The sequence below is a fragment of the Vicugna pacos genome, chromosome 23 (genome assembly GCF_048564905.1).
Source record: "Vicugna pacos chromosome 23, VicPac4, whole genome shotgun sequence".
NCBI lineage: Eukaryota > Metazoa > Chordata > Mammalia > Artiodactyla > Camelidae > Vicugna > Vicugna pacos.
Genome location: NC_133009.1, coordinates 13,801,578 through 13,820,340, shown reverse-complemented (window position 1 = coordinate 13,820,340; position 18,763 = coordinate 13,801,578).

Below are 18,763 nucleotides of genomic sequence, written 5' to 3'. Positions count from 1 at the left end.
AATAAAGAAACATTTCTTCTTAAAAACCAAATATTTGGAAACTAAAAATCACACATTCACACAACTCCTGTGTTAAAGAGGAATTTAAGAAGAATTTCCAATTAGAAAAATTCTCAGAACTCAAAAGACACAGCTAATACATTACTTAGTGGAAAATATATAGCCTTAAATGCATTTATCAAAAATTAACAAGATTAAAAACAAATGACTTAAGCATTTGTTCAGAAAATTAGTAAGAATAAATGAGGAAAAAGATGAGAAGGTACAAATAAAAAATATTAAGAATGATAGGGGAACTTAACTACAACTACTGTATCTATTTTTTAAGTTTTATGAACCATGTTGTACAATAGATGAAATGAATAATTTTCTAGAAGACTATAAATTATCAAATATATAAACAAATTATCAAAATTCAAGAATGGAAATTTTAAGTAAACTAAAGATTATACTATAATAACTGAATTGGTAGTAAAAGTATTTTCCCACTTTTGCCTCCATCTCTCCAAAACACTGGATAACAAGATCATCTAGTTTTCCAGGTAAATTTTTCTAAATCTTCAGGGAAAGAAAATTTATGCAATTAGTTTGAGGAAAAACAGAATCAGAGAGAGGGCTTCCCATCATTGTATTATATGAGACTAGTACAGCCTTGATACACAAACAAGAAAATGACATAACAAAAAAGAAAAATATAGGCCTACTTCATGAATAAGCATAGAAAAGAAACCAAACATAATACATTGTTGTATTGCAAGTTGAATTCTAGCAAGAATATAAAGATATGTTATTGTGAAAGAATTTATCCCAGAAAAATGCAAGGATGGTTTAACAGCAGACCCTTCCTTGTAAAGTAGTACTCCACACTAATAGTTTAAATTAATTGATACATGCTACAATACATAAAATAGATAAACAACAAGGACATACTGTATAGCACAGAAGAAAATATTCAATTTCTTGTAATAATATATATTGGAAAATAATCTGAAAGTATGTGTGTGTGTGTATACATATATGAATCTCTTTGCTGTACACCTGAAACTAACATTGTAAATCAACTACACTTCAATGAAAAGTAAAATTTAAAAAAAAAAGAGCAAACAGAACAAAAGAACAGAACAGAACAGCAGTGAGATGACAAAAGTTTAAAAGTCTGACCACACAAATTGTTGGTAAGAATATGGAAAAAGTAAAATCTCATATGTTCCTTGTGTGTACTGACACAATCCCATTGAAAAGTAATTTGGCAATATCAAGTAAAACTGAAAAGATTCTGCATATCCTATAACTCAGTAGGCTGTGTGTTATATGAGGGCCAGGTGAAGGTGGGGAGTGAGGGAGGGGTAATTCAGAAACTCTACTTTCTGCTCAATTTTGCTATGAACCTAAATTTCTCTAAAAAGTCTATTAATTAGAAAAAATGTTTCAAGTACACATGAAAAATGTTAACATTTGGTCACTTGGGGTGGTGAGTATCTAGGTTTTATAATATTATCTTTTGTAATTGTATTTGTTTAGTTTTAATTTCCAAATAAAGCATTTTGAAGAAAAAGTGATCAGAATTAAATACCAGCAACTATAAACTAAAGAAAATGAAGATGAATATTTTATAGTTATAAAAGGTACAATTCCCAAGGAATAAAATCATCATAAAAAGTTACACTTCAAGAAAATCAGAGAAATTGATGAAGTAAAATCTATTATAAACACAAAGAAGCACTGAAAAAACCTCAAAATTAGTGAAGATTTTCACTTGCCTTTCAAAAAAAATCTATAGATGAAATAGATTAAAAAATAAAGAAGCATATAGCAGATATGAAGAAACCATTGCAATCCCAATTTAATAAATATATTTTGAATTACATATTTGAAGTTCTTTTCAAATATCTTTGAAATACTTTTTAATTGATTATATATTAGACCTTAAGTAAAACTTGAAATATTTAGAAAATAGAAATATGACAAGTCTGGTGTCCTAGCTCTCTGCTAGGTCACATTCGGAAGGAGTCAGGCTGCCAGGGAAGGGCCCCCCTTCTCAGTCTCAGCACCGCGAATTCACTCAGCACAACCATCAGATCTTAGCACAGGGCAAGGTCTCGGCCACCATTCCTACAGTTGCTAAAGATGCCTAGAGCCATTGCGTCCCTCTCTGGAAATTCCCCTTGTGAGGAGAAGTAAGGGGCTAAAACATATGGAGAAAAGTCACAAGCTGGCTTCCTCTTGACCTAATTTACATCCGTCAGAAATCACAACCTCTAGACCTTCTCTTTTAGAGCAACCTGTCTGCGTTGATGGTCCGTAATTCCTTTGACATAGATTTCTCATCAAATTAGTTGGATGTCTGGAGTGAAAGAGGCAAACAGCAAAAGCATACAGAGGGCACAGTCAGAGAAGAGAGAACAGCAAGGAGTCTCAAACGCCAGGGAACTCCCGGCAGCAAAGCACAGCCTCAGGCTTCCCAGAGAAGTTTTTCTCTGGCCAATTTAACATACGTGAGCTGGGTTTGCTACCATTATGAGCTCTGTAAGTCGGATGTCCACGGCCATACGTAAAACCTCAGAACAGGCTAGGTCCGCACCTTCCCATAAGCCTGAGTCAGAATAAATGGGAAGATTTATAAAGGGGAGGCTCAGTTCTTCAGCTACATTGGTTTAAAGATGGTGAAATAAATGAGTTAACCGTTCGCTCAGAGTGTTTCATGAAGCATATCTAATGTGCAGTTTTGTGACCTGACGTGACTTTAACTCCTCAGTAAATCAAAAAGCTTAACAAATATTAAGATGGCAAAGATCACCTGTGTGGGACAGATTTGATCTGTCATCCATGATCGTTTAGGAAACCAAGGGCTCGTGAAGAAAGCCGCCAGCGGGTCATGTGACCAACAGGGAGGCGCTGAGATGGGGAAGAAGAGGCCAAGCCCCAGCCAAGACCCTCGTGGTGAACCCTGGCCTTTCCAGTCCTCTAAGAAGGATTCCTGAGATTTACAACTGGGGAAGTTTCCAGAAGGTGAGGACTGCTCCTTAGGTCCCAACACTCCCTCAAACAGCCCAGTGACACCCCTGCACCAGCCACAAGGAAGCAACGCTAGTGTTGCCCGGGGACTGCACCCCCCCACAAGCCCCGGGAATACGCCATGGGGGAGAGGACACCCCAAGCATGCAGTTCTGAGAGACTGATTTACAAGACCCCAAGTTCCATACCAAGAGAGCAAATGAAGAGGGCAAAAGCCAGTGGCCTCACCCCCGAGTTTCAGTCACATGCATCAAAGCCAACACGGAGGCCAGAGACGACCTTTCACCCGTGGAATACCTGGGACCGCCAACCCTGGAGCTGGAAACACTTAGCGGTCTTCTCATCCTGGGGACTCAAAACAGCGGCTGAGCCCTGGACCACGTGCTTGTGGTCCTTGGGAAACACCAAAGGGACCCGAGGGAGAGGCAGGTAAAGAGGGGCTGGTGGGGCGCCTCTCTTGATTTCAGCAAAGCAACTCTACAGGTCTGTACTCTGCCCAGTGACACCTTGCATAAGATACCTTGGAAAAAGAAAAGCTGCCTCTACTTATTTTACAGATGACAAAACTGAGGAGCAGAGAGGGAAAGAGCTGGGCACAGCACCTAGCTGAGCTGTAGGAATTTTAATACCATAGGAGTTCAGAGGCAGAGAAAAGATTAGATGCCCAGGAGCTCCCAAAGGCCCTCTTAGTTAATACACCTTTGAAAGAGGAGCTGAGCAAAGAAAAGTCAAGACTCTGAACCCCCAGGGTAGATCGGCTTCTGTGTTTGAAAAATTGTACCATTTGTGAGTGGTGAAATGGGACTCGGGCAGAAATCCTCTCCAGCTCAAAGGCACCATCTGCCTGCCTCACGGGCCCCCACCGTGCAGAGGTAAGAGCTCAGCCGAGATTAACACGGACCTGTGTTTCCCTGGGTACCCACCCCTTAAAACAGCCGGTCAGATACCTCTCCCCTGAAACACGCCCTCCACCAGCACAAATGCACCCAGAATCCAAGCTCAGAACAGAATTACTCCTCTCCACTGAGTCCAGAGGTCCCCAGTTACAGAGACATTTTTGGTGATGACAATTAGAAAGCCTCAGCTGTTTCTCTGAGCACAGGAAGAAACTGTCTTGTGTATCCAGCGGTTTGCCTTGACTGTGTCTAAAGGCAGAGAATGGGGAAAGAAAGAAATGAGTTGTCGAGGTTTATACTGAATTTTGTTCTGATATCTAACCAAAATGACTTTTTTTTTTTGAATTTTGAATCTTTAAGGTATTAGCCTCTGTTATTATTTGTCTGGGAGTCCATAATAGTCCCATTTTATTAGCTCCAAATTTCCTATTTAGACAACAGAGCCTAAGAGCCTCTTCAGAACAAGTAAATAATATGCATTTTCCAAAGTAATTTGCAGACACAAATACATACGCGCTCTGCTCAGATTACCAAAAGGGAAAAATCACCAAGAAGATGATGATGTTGTTTAATAATTTCAAAACTAAATTTTTCTGCACCCAAACAGAAATACTTGCCATGTCCTCTTCAGTCTGCTTGATAAATTATACCTCATTTTACCACCTTCCATGTGCTATTTCTGATGGCTTTGAAAAAGGGAGCTGAGAGAACGTCATCTTCAAACCTGCAGGCGCTGTCTTCAGGAAGAGATTTTTCCCTGTCCCTCTCCCACACCCGTAATCCACCGCATGAAATATCCCTGCACCACCCCCTCAGAAACAACCTTCAGAAAGGGATTGGAGCGCCTGTCCCCTGTGAGCTCCAGGTCCCTTCTGCGGGCTGTCCCCACGCTCGGCGCTGTTTGGGATGGACCCTGGCCGAGGAGAGCCCCGCTGATGACTGACATCCATCCAGCCCCCAAGGGCAGACCGACAGGAGCGGTTGTGCGTCCACCCTGAGCCCAGTAAGAGCTGGGCTAAAATTAGTCGGAGGCCTGGGGACAGACTGCTTGGAAAGAGAATAGGGAATAGGAGATGGCGAAGTAAGAACAGCCTGGAAAACCAACCTTGGAGAAGCAGCCTAGGTCTCTCCTAACTTTGTCTTAAGAAAGGAAGGGGAGGTACTGAATTCTTGGGTGAGGCTGGTTGGCAGCTGCCTCGGAACCTCAGGACACACCTGAGGTCAGTTACTCCCTTACCTCCAACTCAGACCCAGTTCCGCGCCTCCCCTCTGAAATGCCCTTCTCAGTCCTTTCTGCTAAATGCCATCTGTCAAATTCTCCAGAACTCTCCTATGTTACCTATGAAAATTCCCCTAAGTTAATCCTGGTCAGTTTGGGAAGATTTCATTTTTTTCAGTACATAAGTCTAAAATAGTCAAATGGAACAGATGATTAAAAATCCTAAGTAGTGTGTCTAAATCAAACTTGGCCTCGTGCACATACCCCCAGACTGCTGCATTTGGGGGTGGGAGGTGCATCTTTTAGAGCTGGAAATTTGTCCTACTCTTTCCACTACAATGGTAGCTGGGGTTCAGTTTTCTCCTTAGGAATTTGTTTAAGGCAAAAGTAATGATCCTAACCACATGTCCTTTTACGAGAGGTTTACTGCTTTTAACAAAACCATCAACAAAAAAGCAGACCCGGGTGCCAACTTGTGGTGACTTCAACAAACCCGTCATTGTGCCATGGTGATGTTCGAGAGTACACCCTCCCACTCCACCCCACCCCTCTCACAGGCAAGGAAAGGAAGCCAGGGACTAGGGTGGGGGGATGTAATTATGCCTTCTCCGGTTCATTCGGGTCAGTTTCATGTCAGTTTCATGGTTAAGGGCAAAACCAACAGGCTTCTTCAGTGATACAGGATTTTGCACAAAGTGCTGATTGGCGTGTCAATATTATCAGTGAGAGATTGGTAGCTGTTGCCATTGCCAGGCTGATTTGTGTCACAGATGGACAAGGAAGGCTGGCTTTACCTTTTTTAAAGGGACTTACTACTTTTTTAGGGTTTTTTTTTTTTTTAAGATTCTGGTTTTTTTCTGCTGGGTCGGTAGGTAGGTAACTAGGGATTTATTTGTTTGTTTGTTTGTTTGTTTAATGGCGGTGCTGAGGATGGAACCCAGGACCTCGTGCACGCTGAGCACACACTCCACTACTAAGCTATACCTTCCCTCTGGCTTTCACCATTAACTGTAACGTTGTGCAGTATTTCTTGGTTCTGTGCACTAGGGTCATTTTTCTGGTTACAAAAGCAAAGCAGATGTTCCATCCTAGGTGTTCAAAACTCTGAAGGCATCTCCTGAAGCAGAGTTCATTAAGAAAGGTGTCCAGATCACAGATAGCATTCAACAGGAGGTGTACATTCTGATACATCTCTAAGAAAGAGATCATAGAATTTGAGGGTCACATCTTGATTTGGTCTATAAAACAACTTCTAGTTTAAAATACTTAGGATTTCTTTGGAATGGGTGTCCTTTGTACTTTCTTATAAAGCTCTTCCACTTTTTTCCATTAGACAGTGTGCTCGCCTAGGAAAGGAGTCATGTTTATTCCTGCCATAGCCACCCTACTACATACCCACCCTAAGGATCAAAATCTAGAGTAACTTGTAGATAGATGCTCCAAACTGGCTATTGACACTTGATGGGGTTTTCTAGCTCTTGTTTGGTACAGTTTCTGTCTCATAAAGACATGCACACACAAAACCAAAGGCCCCCTCAAAAACCCACTGTAGATGAGGACACCCACTGGTGTCCTCAAACATCAAACATCACTAATTTCCCAAAGCCTCTCAGGCGCCATCAGAAGGCCAGCAGAGTCACAATGGCTACTTAATGATGAAACTCTTCCAGGTGCTTTCATATCAGCATGGTCCAATGTAGTATCACGCTGAGAAGAATAAAGGTTAATATATTCTATTAGTCCCAATTGTCATAAAAATTTTACCTAACAATATGGTTCATTAAATGCGGAATCTAACAATTATGTTCACCATAATGGAAATTATTCAGACAGATATGATCTGAATAGTTGTGATTTATTAATTTAGACACAAATTTAATTAGCAATTGATTTCAATTGTGTCTCCTCCTGAACAATAAGTTTTGTGGAAAAGCATGCTGGAAAATAAATACATCCCCTGAGAAATATCGGGTAACAACAAAGGGAGCAGCCACTCCACTCAGCAGTGCTATCATGGCTTTCCCCTGAAACAATAACAACAACAATTATTCCAAGCAGCTTGAAGAGGTGACCGTTTTCTATGCAATCTGAAACACTGCTCCTGAGCCGAGGGGTAATGACCTCCCAGCGGGCTGTACAGCTGCTGTGGTGTGGACACACTCACGGAGCAGAGGGGACATTACAGCCCCGGGTTCTGCTGGATGCACTGGAAACCCCACCTTCGGCTATAGGTCTAAATGCAGAACTATTGCTATGGCTTCCATCTCCCGTCACCCAGGGCCCTGGAGGAAACCCAGTGCCACTCTCATTACCTCCCCAAGTTTCTGCCATCTCATACTTGTAACCAAATATTTGCATTCCTTCTTTGGTATCAAACACAAACAAATACTACGCATAATCCAAAAAAAAAAGTGGAGACAGAGATATAGAGAAGAATGTTTTGTTTTTAAAAGGAAAAGTGTACTTTTCCTTTCAGTGGTCCTTTCATCAGTTCTCCACACTCAACCCCATTCCTGCCCCAATTGGATCTGATAGACCAATAGCCATTTTCCATTTAGTAAAAGGAAACGTTTGGCTTCTCCTGATGCTCTGAGAGTTGGGGTAGGCGGGTGACAGGGCAGGGAGGATGGGAGGAAGAGGAGGAAATGGAAGCGATGTCTTCCTTCTTCTTTACTCCTCCTTCTGCTGGCCTCCAACTTAACCGGCTTCCCTTCTACTGGTCCCATGCCCTGGACTATCAAACATTGTTGACTGTCTTGCTTTAACAAATACATATATTAATAATAGAAGTAGACATTAGGGATCCTGGATCTAAATCTTTTTACATTCAGATTGTTTTCCCAATATAATTCTCTACTAAAAGAAATCCAGGCGCCTTGGCGAAATGACTTGATTGTAGGTCTGGGGTGTGAATATCCAAGATAAGCCTGTAACAGCTAGTCATACCAGGCAACCAGCAAGACTACTAAGTCTTGTTGAAAGGACTCAGGTGCCAACTTGAAGAGGCTCCGACTGAAAAAAGTTGGAACAACTTTATTGAAACACACCAATTACATTATCAGTCCCATGATTTCCTAATGATACAAAACAACAACAAATGTCATTGGTCATCTTTGGAGAATAAAAGAAAATCAACTCATCACTTGAAAACTAGTACATGAAGGGGAAAAAATCGAGCATGTATCTGCCTTTTCTGTATCTCATAGTAAACACAGTCAATGAGAAATTCCTCTATAAAGAAATAGTCCAGCTGACAAATAAAGAAGGAATAGTAAAATTTGCATATCACCATTTGTAACTCTAATAAGTAATGAAGCTAGGCAATGATCTTCAATGATTGCTGATACTACGAAAATAAAGATGATCAGACATTATGTGCCTCTGTGTGGATGTACAGAACATCTATGAGGTATCTTCTGTGAAGCACCCTTGCAAATGCATTGAATCTGGTTGCAATGGATTGAATGTGTCCCCTGAAAATTCATGTGTTAAAACCTTATTCCCCTATGTGATGATGTTTGGAGGTGGAGTTTGGAGGAAGTAATCAGGTCATGAGAGAGCGGAGGTCTCATGGATAGGAATAGCGTCTGGATAAGAAGAGGCTAGAGAGCTAGCCTCTCTATCTGCAAAATGAGGATAAAACAAGAAGCCAGCAGTCTGCAACTCCGAAGAGGGCCTTCACCAGAACCCGACCCTGCTGGCACTCTTCCAGCCTCCAGAACTGTGAGAAATCGATGCACTTTGTTTATATGCTGTACACCAGAAATTGACACAACATTATAAACTGCCTATACTTCAATTAAAAAAAAAGCCACCAAGTGCTCTATCGTGTTACAGCACTTCGAACTAAGACACTGATCAAGCTGCTAAATCTAATTACCAATTTACAGGACATACTGCAGGCAGAAAAACATATTCAAAGATAGCACGTAGATGCATCTAGCAAAATTAAGAATGTAGAAACTTTCCAAGGATATATCACCTGTTTTTATTTTAACCCATAAATCGCAAGGAAAATCCAAAACAAAAAGAGCAACAAAAAGAGGAAAGGGATTGAAAGAGACTTTTTTTGAGTCATGTCAGCCAAGTGCAATGTGTGGACCTTGTTTGGATCCTTCTTCCAACAAACCAACCTAAAAAAAAGGAAAAAAGTTACAAAATAACCAGGGAAATTTGAACACAGACCGGGTACTTGGGCACTTGATGATATTAAGAAATTATTTTCAAGTGTGATCATGGTAATGTAGTTATGTGGACTTTTTATTTAAAGAGATTTTGTCTTATACAGACACATACATACTGAAATATTTACTGGTGAAATGATATGAAGTGGGACTGGGGCTGGGGTTGGATCGTCAGGTATTGCAAAGTCAGGGTCAGCCCTGAATTGAGGTGCCCATCAGTGTTGAACCCGAGGCACCTCGCTTGCTTCTCCCTAGTCCTGGCTCTCATATGATGTCTGGAATTTGCTTCAACATAATCCAATAGTGGGAAGATAATGGTAGGTGGGAATATAAATGAAGCAAGATTTGAAACTGTCTATAACAAAAAATAAATACAATTTTTTAAAAAATCCTTAAAATTGGTCATGCAATTTTTTTAAAACTTTAAGCTTACAGTAGCTTTTGAAATAACTGACAGTAATTACTGTTTTCAGACTTGCCACCTGTCAGCACTAGACTATGAGCTCTTTCACATCAGATCTTATTCAGCGTGGACTGATTGACTCAAAAATACACAGGGCGTTTCCCTGAAAGCCAAGCTCTGTGCTAGGAGCAGAAGACGGAACTGAACAAGAAAGTCCTTGCCCACAGGATGCTTACATTCTAGCAAAGGATGACGCCATGGAGAAACAAACTGACACAAAAAGGAGGAGGTGCTAAGGTGGATAATCACAAAAGGGGGTGTATTTGGGGACAGGAGTTCAGAGAAGGCATCTCTAAGGTGGGGCTGCTTGAGCTGAAGCCCAAAGGTGAAGAAGGAGTCGCAACATGAGGAGAGATGGGAGAACCCCAGGCAGAGGCAGCGGGAACCAGTGTATAGAGGTCCCGGGTCAAGACAGACCTGGCATGTTCAAGAAAACAAGAGAAGACTCGAGGGGCGCTGGCACGTAGTCAGCAAGGGGCAGGGAGGCGCAGACGAGGTTGAAGAGACAAACACAGACTAGGGCAATTAAGTCTTTACAGTCATAAGATGTTCGCTCATTTGTTTTTTAATCTTATTTTCACTATGACAGTCAGAGTGTCTGGTGCATAATGAACTCGATGTATTGATCTGGATGAACACCTGTATTTGGAAAGTTACTCTGTTGGAACCTCAAAAGCTCTTTACTGATTAATTCTTAAATTTGTATTAACCAAAGTTCTGTTGATTTCTCAAGTCTCTCTGTTTTCTTCAGGGAAACCTGTTGAAACTGGTCTATTTAACTCCTTCCCTGCTTTAGCACAGGTTTGGCTGAGAATAAAATGTCAGTGAGTCTGAGAGTCCTTCATGTTTTTCCACAGCTTGAAGTGAGTTGCAAGGTGGAATTAATTGGGGTTGGCAGGACTGGAAATTGGACATGGCCTCTTATTTCCAGAGGCAGGAAGCCTTCCCAGTTTGGCTTCCTAATTTGTTTTGAAATGAACTTCTGGAATGTCAAAGATCCCCTTATTCAAAGACAGGGCTATATGTATATTCCAAAGCCAAATAAAAATGTCTTTTGGATTATCTACCATTTTCTATTACTGGTGATGCAGTTCCTCCCATTCCATGCCTATGATCAAGAATTAACATTACGCCTCCAGTACAAATGAATGGGAAAGGTAACAGAGAGGCAAGGCTTTCAAAATATCCTGAAACAGAAGCAATTTGTCTATATCTAATTTGTTGGGTAAAAGGACCTTCACCTATTAAGAGAACAAGGCAATCTAGTTTGAGGTCTTGAAAGAGAGAACAAATGGAATGTTCCCTTTCTTCATAATTGTTCACACTTAATGGCATTACAAGGGCATGTTAGCTATTCCAACTGAAAGCAATTTAATGAAAATATATGCATGTTGGTGGCATTGATATGTTAATTCATGCCAATGGTGGCATGAAATATAAACCTTTAGGGAACCGAATGCTAAAGAAGGCACCAAGGGGCTTTGTTCACCCACTCACCTGGAGCTGGGCTCCAGAGAATAGCCTGGAATACATCCTCCCTTCCTGCAACCTACAGGCTGTGCCTGCAGAAGGCACTGGGAGATGGAGATGGGAAGACGATTAGCTGGGATTTCCACGGTCTGAAACCACCACGGGAGGGAGGAGACCTCGCCACCTGGAATTTAACCCCTGTCTTCAACCCCAATCTATGTCTTCATAGGCCTTAAAAAAATGTAAAATTCATTTTTAGCAAGTCTTTGCTGATGAACCCCATCCAGCGTGGTCACTCCTCTCGGGTTCCGTGTACATTTGCACATGTTGATGTGTTGCTTTGAAGAACATAATTTACCGATACATTGTTCCAGATCATTTCATACGAGTATTTTTGAGTTCATTTGAGAAATCAGGTGCCTGGAACTTTTCCCTCTCATTTGGGAATTCAGGTATAAAGTCAATTTTCTATAATTGTTTGTGGCGTTATTCCCAGAAGGGGAACTATTGGATGACATTTCCATCAGGGATGAAAACTGATCAGCCATTTTGTTTCAACATTGCTTGGTCACTGGAATTCCACTTCAGTTGGTATAATTTGTATTGATTCCTCCCATATGTTCCTTCATCAATTCCCAGTATCTCCACTTCCTTCTCCTACCCCTTTATCAGTAGGCTCTAGACACACAGACATCTGCCCAGAGGCAATCAATCCTGCTGCCAGTATGGAATTTCACACTCACACACACAGAAAAGTAAAAACAAAAGTCTAGAAGGGACTAGTAAAGAAAAAAGATAAAAGATTTTTTAAAAGATGGGTTTTGACTCATTTCCTTAAGGTCTGCTTTCTATTAAATTTGTGGACTGATTTCTTCCAGTCTGTAGACATGACACATGGTCATTTATTTTCATGGCTGACTGGGCATCTTCTCTTATGAAACCAGTGACCTGCCTGGCAAAGAAAAGCAGAGCCCTTCAGCAGCTCCCTCCTTACATTCTTCTCTCTCCCCCAAAATCTCAAGAGAAAGGATCCTAAGACTATGAATGAGAGAAAGTGTTGCTAATAATAAAGACACATAAGGGTGACACCAGATCTTACCTGGAGCAGATTCCAAAGCTTAGAGCATTTTGAAAAGCTTACCATGATTTTAGCTTCTATTCATCTCTCCCCATGAAGAAGCATGAACCATGTACAGTCAGAGCCAGAACAGACAATGTTGGCTCACCCCCTCCTCTTTGCCATCCTAGCGCCACCTTGAACTCCATCTCCTCAGTAAGGGCTCGGGCGGCAACCCCAGGACTGATAAGCCCCGACTCCTGACCGCACCTGGAACTCTCTGTCTGGAGCACGCTCCTGCTGTGCCAGGGCTTGCCACCAGACTGTGGGCGTTGAGGGGACAGACAGACTCTCATTCAGTCTGTATTCCCACTGTTACCAAAATAACATCAATACGTAGTCAATAAATTTCAATAAATATCAATCTATCTGAAACCTTAACTTTCAAAGGATTGGATTTTTGTTACTTTGTTAGATATCTCAAAGAACTAAATAAAAACTATTACATAAGGTGGGAATAAGATTATACGGTGTAGCACAGGGAAATGTATACAAGATCTTGTGGTAGCTCATAGCAAAAAAAATGTGACAATGAATATATGTATGTTTATGTATAACTGAAAAATTGTGCTCTACACTGGAATTTGACACAACATTGTAAAATGACTATAACTCAATAACAAAAAGTTTAAAAAAAAAGAATTCATGAGGTCCATCAGTTTCAAAACAGCAACAACAACACCTAATTACTTCCCCACAAAATAAATAAACAAAACATAAATTTTTTAAAAAAATTAAAAAAAAATTAATGAACACTAGAATTGGACATAGCCTCTTATTTCCAGGGCGCATGAAGCCTTCCCAGTTTGGCTTCCTAATTCTCTAGACCAGTACGTAGGGAGTTAGAATTAGAGTTAGGTGGAGATTGGGGGGATAAAGTAAATCAGCGAAGAGAATGAAGAAATCCACCCTAGTCTTCCCCTTCCCACTTCTGGGCATTTTCCTACTCTAAGCCTGATCTCAAGCCCCTAGCACCATGAGAAGCAAAAGATTTCTTCTTCTTCTAAGAGAGGAGGGTCTAAGGGATGACTCTAGTGTAGGCAGCGGTCGGGTAATGGTAGTGGTGGAAAGAGAGGCAGGGATTGAACCCTGGGAATCACTTGTTGTCTGAGTGAATGGGACCTAGAAGTTTCTCTCAGTCCAAATGCCATATTTAAAAGATGAGAAAAATGAGGTCCAGAGAGGATATATGACTGATTCTAAGTTACAGAATTGATCTTGGGTAAACAGGCATTAGAATACATGTTTTCTGACCCCTGGTCCTGTATTTTGAACTATCTAAGTCAATTAACTAAAAATTTTTAATAAAAATGATTTATATATATAATATATACATATAGTCTTTATTGAAGTATAGTCAGTTTACAATGTTGTGTCAATTTCTGGTGTACAGCACAATGCCTCAGTCATACCTGAACATAAATATATTCATTTTCATATTCTTTTTCACCATAAGTTACTACAAGATATTGAATATAGTTCCCTGAGCTATACAGTATGAACTTGTTGTATATCTATCTTATACATAGTAGTTAGTATCTGCAAATCTCAAACTCCCTTCCCTCCCCCAGTAACCACAAGTTTGTTTTCTATGTCTATGTCTGTGAGTCTGTTTGGATTCCACATATGAGCGATCTCATACGGTATTTTTCTTTCTCTTTCTGGTTTACTTCACTTAGAATGACATTCTCCAGGTCCATCGATTAATAAAAATGATTTTAATAATGAAGTGAATATCTTAGAATTAATCTATTAAAGGTTGGAGACTCACTGATTGAGGTTTTTAAAGCTACCTATAAGCCATCCATGAGAGATACAAAGAGAGCGATCTACAGAAGCTATAAGGAAGGGATGCTAACACAAAGTGCTGCCAAGGATATGGAGTGCACTACTGATGGGAGGGGAAATGGCACAGTCACTTCAGAGAACCAGTTAGCAAGATCTGGTAAAGCTGAAGATGCATAGTCCCTCTAACCTAGTGGTTCCACTTCCAGGTATAGAAACTTTCATACATGTGCAGGAGGAAAAAATGCTCATTGATGTAAACCATATTAAAAATAACAACCAAAAGATAGCCCTGTCAGAAACTAGATTCCCCAGGAAATGGGCTCTGATGGAAATCTGTGCAGGAGGGTTTTAAGCAGCACTCTGGGGAGCAGTGACCGTGAGAGAGCGATGGAAGCAGGACTGGGCAGAGGGAGGAGCTGACTATGTTGGAGCAGTAACAGAGATCTCAGCCAAGCCTACAGGAGATTCTGGCTCTGAGACTGCCCCTCAAAGCTGTACAAATTGAGGCAAGAAGTTCAAGCCTTTGTACCCCTCATGGACCAGTCACTGGATGTGAGCTGCCCTGGGAACCTAAGAAGGGGTGTGACTTTGGGTCCGTGGCTCCCTTGGCTGAAGGCACTGACTATAGACAGACTGGGCTGTGACCCAGTAGCAGCCAACATTCCCTGCACCAGGGAGAATGGGTGCCTTGGTCCTAAAGGAAGAACTTGGGGGGCACACCACAGCATCCACTATAGTGCCCCTCTACCCCCAAAAGATGCACCCAGAAATTTAAACCCATTTCCGAAACAATCTTAGATTTAAAAAGAAGTAGGTTTGCAAAAACAAACTATTTAGAAATGAACAACCAAAAGAAAACAGCATACCAAAATCAATGGCATGAACCCTAAGGGAATCTTAAGAACGTTTATGGCCTTAATACACTTGATAGAAAATAAAATTGTTGATAATTGAACTAATTAAAAATCTAGAAAAGTAAAGATAAACAAATCAGATAAAGCAGGAAAAAGTCAGTGAAAATAAATCAAGAAATTAATGAAAGATAATATTTTTTTCAAAAACATTGATCAGTGAAGCTAAGAGCTAGATCTTTGAAATAAATAAGTAAACAAACTTGCTAAATCTGATAAAGAAACGAAGGAGAGCTACAAATGAATGGAAAAGAGTAACTATGGCTATGATTTTTTAAATTAGAAGGAAGAGAATTCTGTGTACAATGCTATGGCAATAAATTTGAAACCTAGATTAAAAATATTGATTTCGGGGGGAGGGGATAGCTCAGTGGTAGAGCGTATACTTAGCATGCAGGAGGTCCTGGGTTCAAGGCCCAGTACCACCATTAAAATAAACAAATAAACCTTAAAAAAAAATATTGATTTCATAGGAAAACATGAATTATAACAGTCTCAAGAAATATAAACGTCAATGGACAAATCGCCTTTGGAAAGACTCTCTGCTAAACATTTAAAGAACAGAAAACAGTCAATTTATACCAAATGCTGCATAGCATGGAGGAAGATGGAGAGCTACTTCACTCATTTTAGGAAGCTAGCACAACCCTGATACCAAAAATGGACAAGTACAACACAGGAAAACAAAACTATAAGCCAGTATTTTGAACAGGTGTACTAAAGTCCTCAGGAAAATATTAGTAATTTATTAGCAGCATATTAAAAATAATGAATCATAAGCAAAATAATTTATCCTTAAATATAAAGATGGCTAAACTTAAGTACCTATTATTGTTAACCAGTGTATTAACATATTAAAGGAAAAATCGATATAATTATCTCAATAGATGCTCCCCCAAATTAACATCCATTTATAATGTTGATTATCTGTGATATCAATTATTATAATGGCCTACAGTGGCTGAATTAGCTCACAAGGACCAGCACAATCTAGCCTACTCTCAATTCCCTGACTTCATCTTCTCCAAGCTCACTGGATGGAGAGAAGAGAGTAGCATGAATGGTTGCCACAGTGCTTGAAGTCTAGGGGGCAGAGTTTCAGAGAGAAGGGAGCTGAAAAAAAAGACCCCCAAAAATCTGCATAAAATTCACCTCCAGCTTTTGTTCAACTCCTGAGGGCAAGACCTCAAAAGACCGCACAGAGGATAGCCCCTGGGAGGTGCGGTGCTGTGCACAGAGATCTCAGGAGTCAGACACTGCTCAGGAGCTGCCGAGGTACAGGTCCGGCCAGAGTAGACAGATCCTGGTGAAAATCTCAGGCTTTCGGTCCTGCAGTTTTACAGCATTTTACTACTAAGTGACGAGTACACAGGATCCCTCTGTACTATTTCTTACAACTGCACGTGAATCTCTGAAGATCTCCAAAAAACATTTTAATTAAGGGAAAAAATGAAGACAAAAAGTAATGCTCACATGTAAGTCAAAACCAAAAAAACAAAAACCTCAGCAAATTCATCATCAGCATTTCTGGATGATACTAAAGGAAATTCTCAGGCTGCAGAGGATCCCAACAGAAGCACAAAAGTACAAGAAGTAATAAATGATCCCGGAGAAGTCAATGGGTAGATAAAAATAAAAGGCGTTTTAAAGCAAGCATATTAACAGTGTCCAAAATAGCAAACACACACACATCACCACCACCAACAACAACAACATGTATATCCTTTAACCTGGTAATTCCACCTCTCAGTATTTATCCCAGAGAAACACACTGACATAGACATGCAAAAGGAGGCTTGTGTAAGGGTGTTCACTGCAGCTTTGTTAGCAATAGCAACAAACTGAAAGTAATATGAGTATTCATCAGTAGGGGATGGCTAAATAAATGATGTACATACAATGAACACCTGTGCAGCAGTTGAAAAAAGAGTGGAGTTATATTTATTTGTGCTAATATGGAAATAGGTTTTAAAAAGGAAGTTTGGAGAAATATACATACGATGTGGTACCATGTATAAAAAACATAATTCTCTAGAGTAGGTAGGCAGACATACAGGTAACACTTTGGAGCAATTACTATAGGCCAGACATTGTCTTTACCCAAATTAACTCTTTTAAACCTACAAACTCTTAGGAAATAGGTACTATTCTTTTTGCAGGGAAAGAAACTGAGGCATAAGTTAAGTAACTTGCCCTAATCATTCAGCTGGTAAGTGGCAGGTCAGGAATTCAAGCTCAAGCAAATGGACGGCAGAGTCTGTCCTTCCAACAATGCTCAGGGGCTCAAAGGAGGCCCTCCAAATAACTGAACAGTGGCCACCTCTAGCCAGAAACTGGGTTTGGAGTGGTTAGTCCAGGCAAACTTAAGGTTTGCTGTGCTGTTTGAATGTTTAACCAGAGTAAACTCGTGTATTGTTCAGGAATTTAACAACAACATCTACAATTTAAAAGGAAAGTGATGAACCTTACTAGAAAAAAAAACTTAGAATGAATTTAAAAGCTTACTTTAGTGGTGGCCTGATTCTAGAACAAAAATAAGGTCTTTACCTAGAAAGATATGTATACATAAATAGGAAGAAAAACAATTTGTAAAATGGTTTTAGGGAGTCCATTTACTCTTATAAAAAGATCTCATGAAGTAAGAGACGATTGTTCACAGAAGTCAAAAAGACACAAGACAGGAACGTGGTTCAGAAGAAAGTCGTACGAGTATTTTCATATTTAGGAATGTAGAGATTTCACATGGGTTCCAGCCTATTCAGGAGTCGACGGCATTAAAACATATACAAACAAAGCAAACAAGTTCTTGATCCAACTGCTCCTTGCAGTGGACATACAGATATTAAATTAAAATCATCCTATTCCCCAAGTCTTTTATTAATATATCTAGAGAACTCCGCTTGCTGGCTAAGTTTGTACTCAAGAAAGGGATTAAAGTGGCTCCTACTTAACCTGGGCCATACCTAGGGACTCAGTAATTAGGCTGGACTCCGATGAGACGGTTGGTTGCAGAACTGAGTTCTCCAGCCAACCATGTATAACCAGTGAAGTGCAAAAAAAGGACAAGGTGAAAGGCAGACTCTGCTCAGTGTGAGAGAGGATGCCCGGAAAGCCCTTAATGAGTTAACTAACGGAGGCAGCAGATCCCTGGAAGGGGCTCACCAGTTCCATACGCCATTGGCCTTCCCTGGAAGCCCAAATAGTCAAAGCAAATCAGAGACGCCCATCAGTCTTGTCTGGAATTCCCAGAGAGCACACACAAGCCAGCCAGCTGGTGCAAGGCCCTGGGCTGCAGAAGGTGGTGTCGAGCTGGGAGTTTCTCACTCAGAGCTCAGGGCTCCAGCAGGCAAAACCTTGGCTCAAAACCAGACAGCTGGAAAGGACAGAGCAATCACATCAAAGAATCTTAGGGCTGAGTCAGACCTTGACAAGTCATGTAACCCTCCCCCTCCACTTTCACAGATCAGGACGACCCCCCCAATCCACTCTCCTTTTTATTATTACTATTATTTTAAAGGAATCATTCCACAACCTCCATCAGGAAGTCCTCCCTAAGCTCTAACTCCAAATTCTCCTTGGGGTGTTTTGAAACTTTTTCTATCCCTAGAGGAGCTAGAGTTGAAATATAAAATATAGTGATAAAATACATGAACTTCCCTGAGCTAAAAAAGATTCACACCCACTTTAAGAAACTATATAC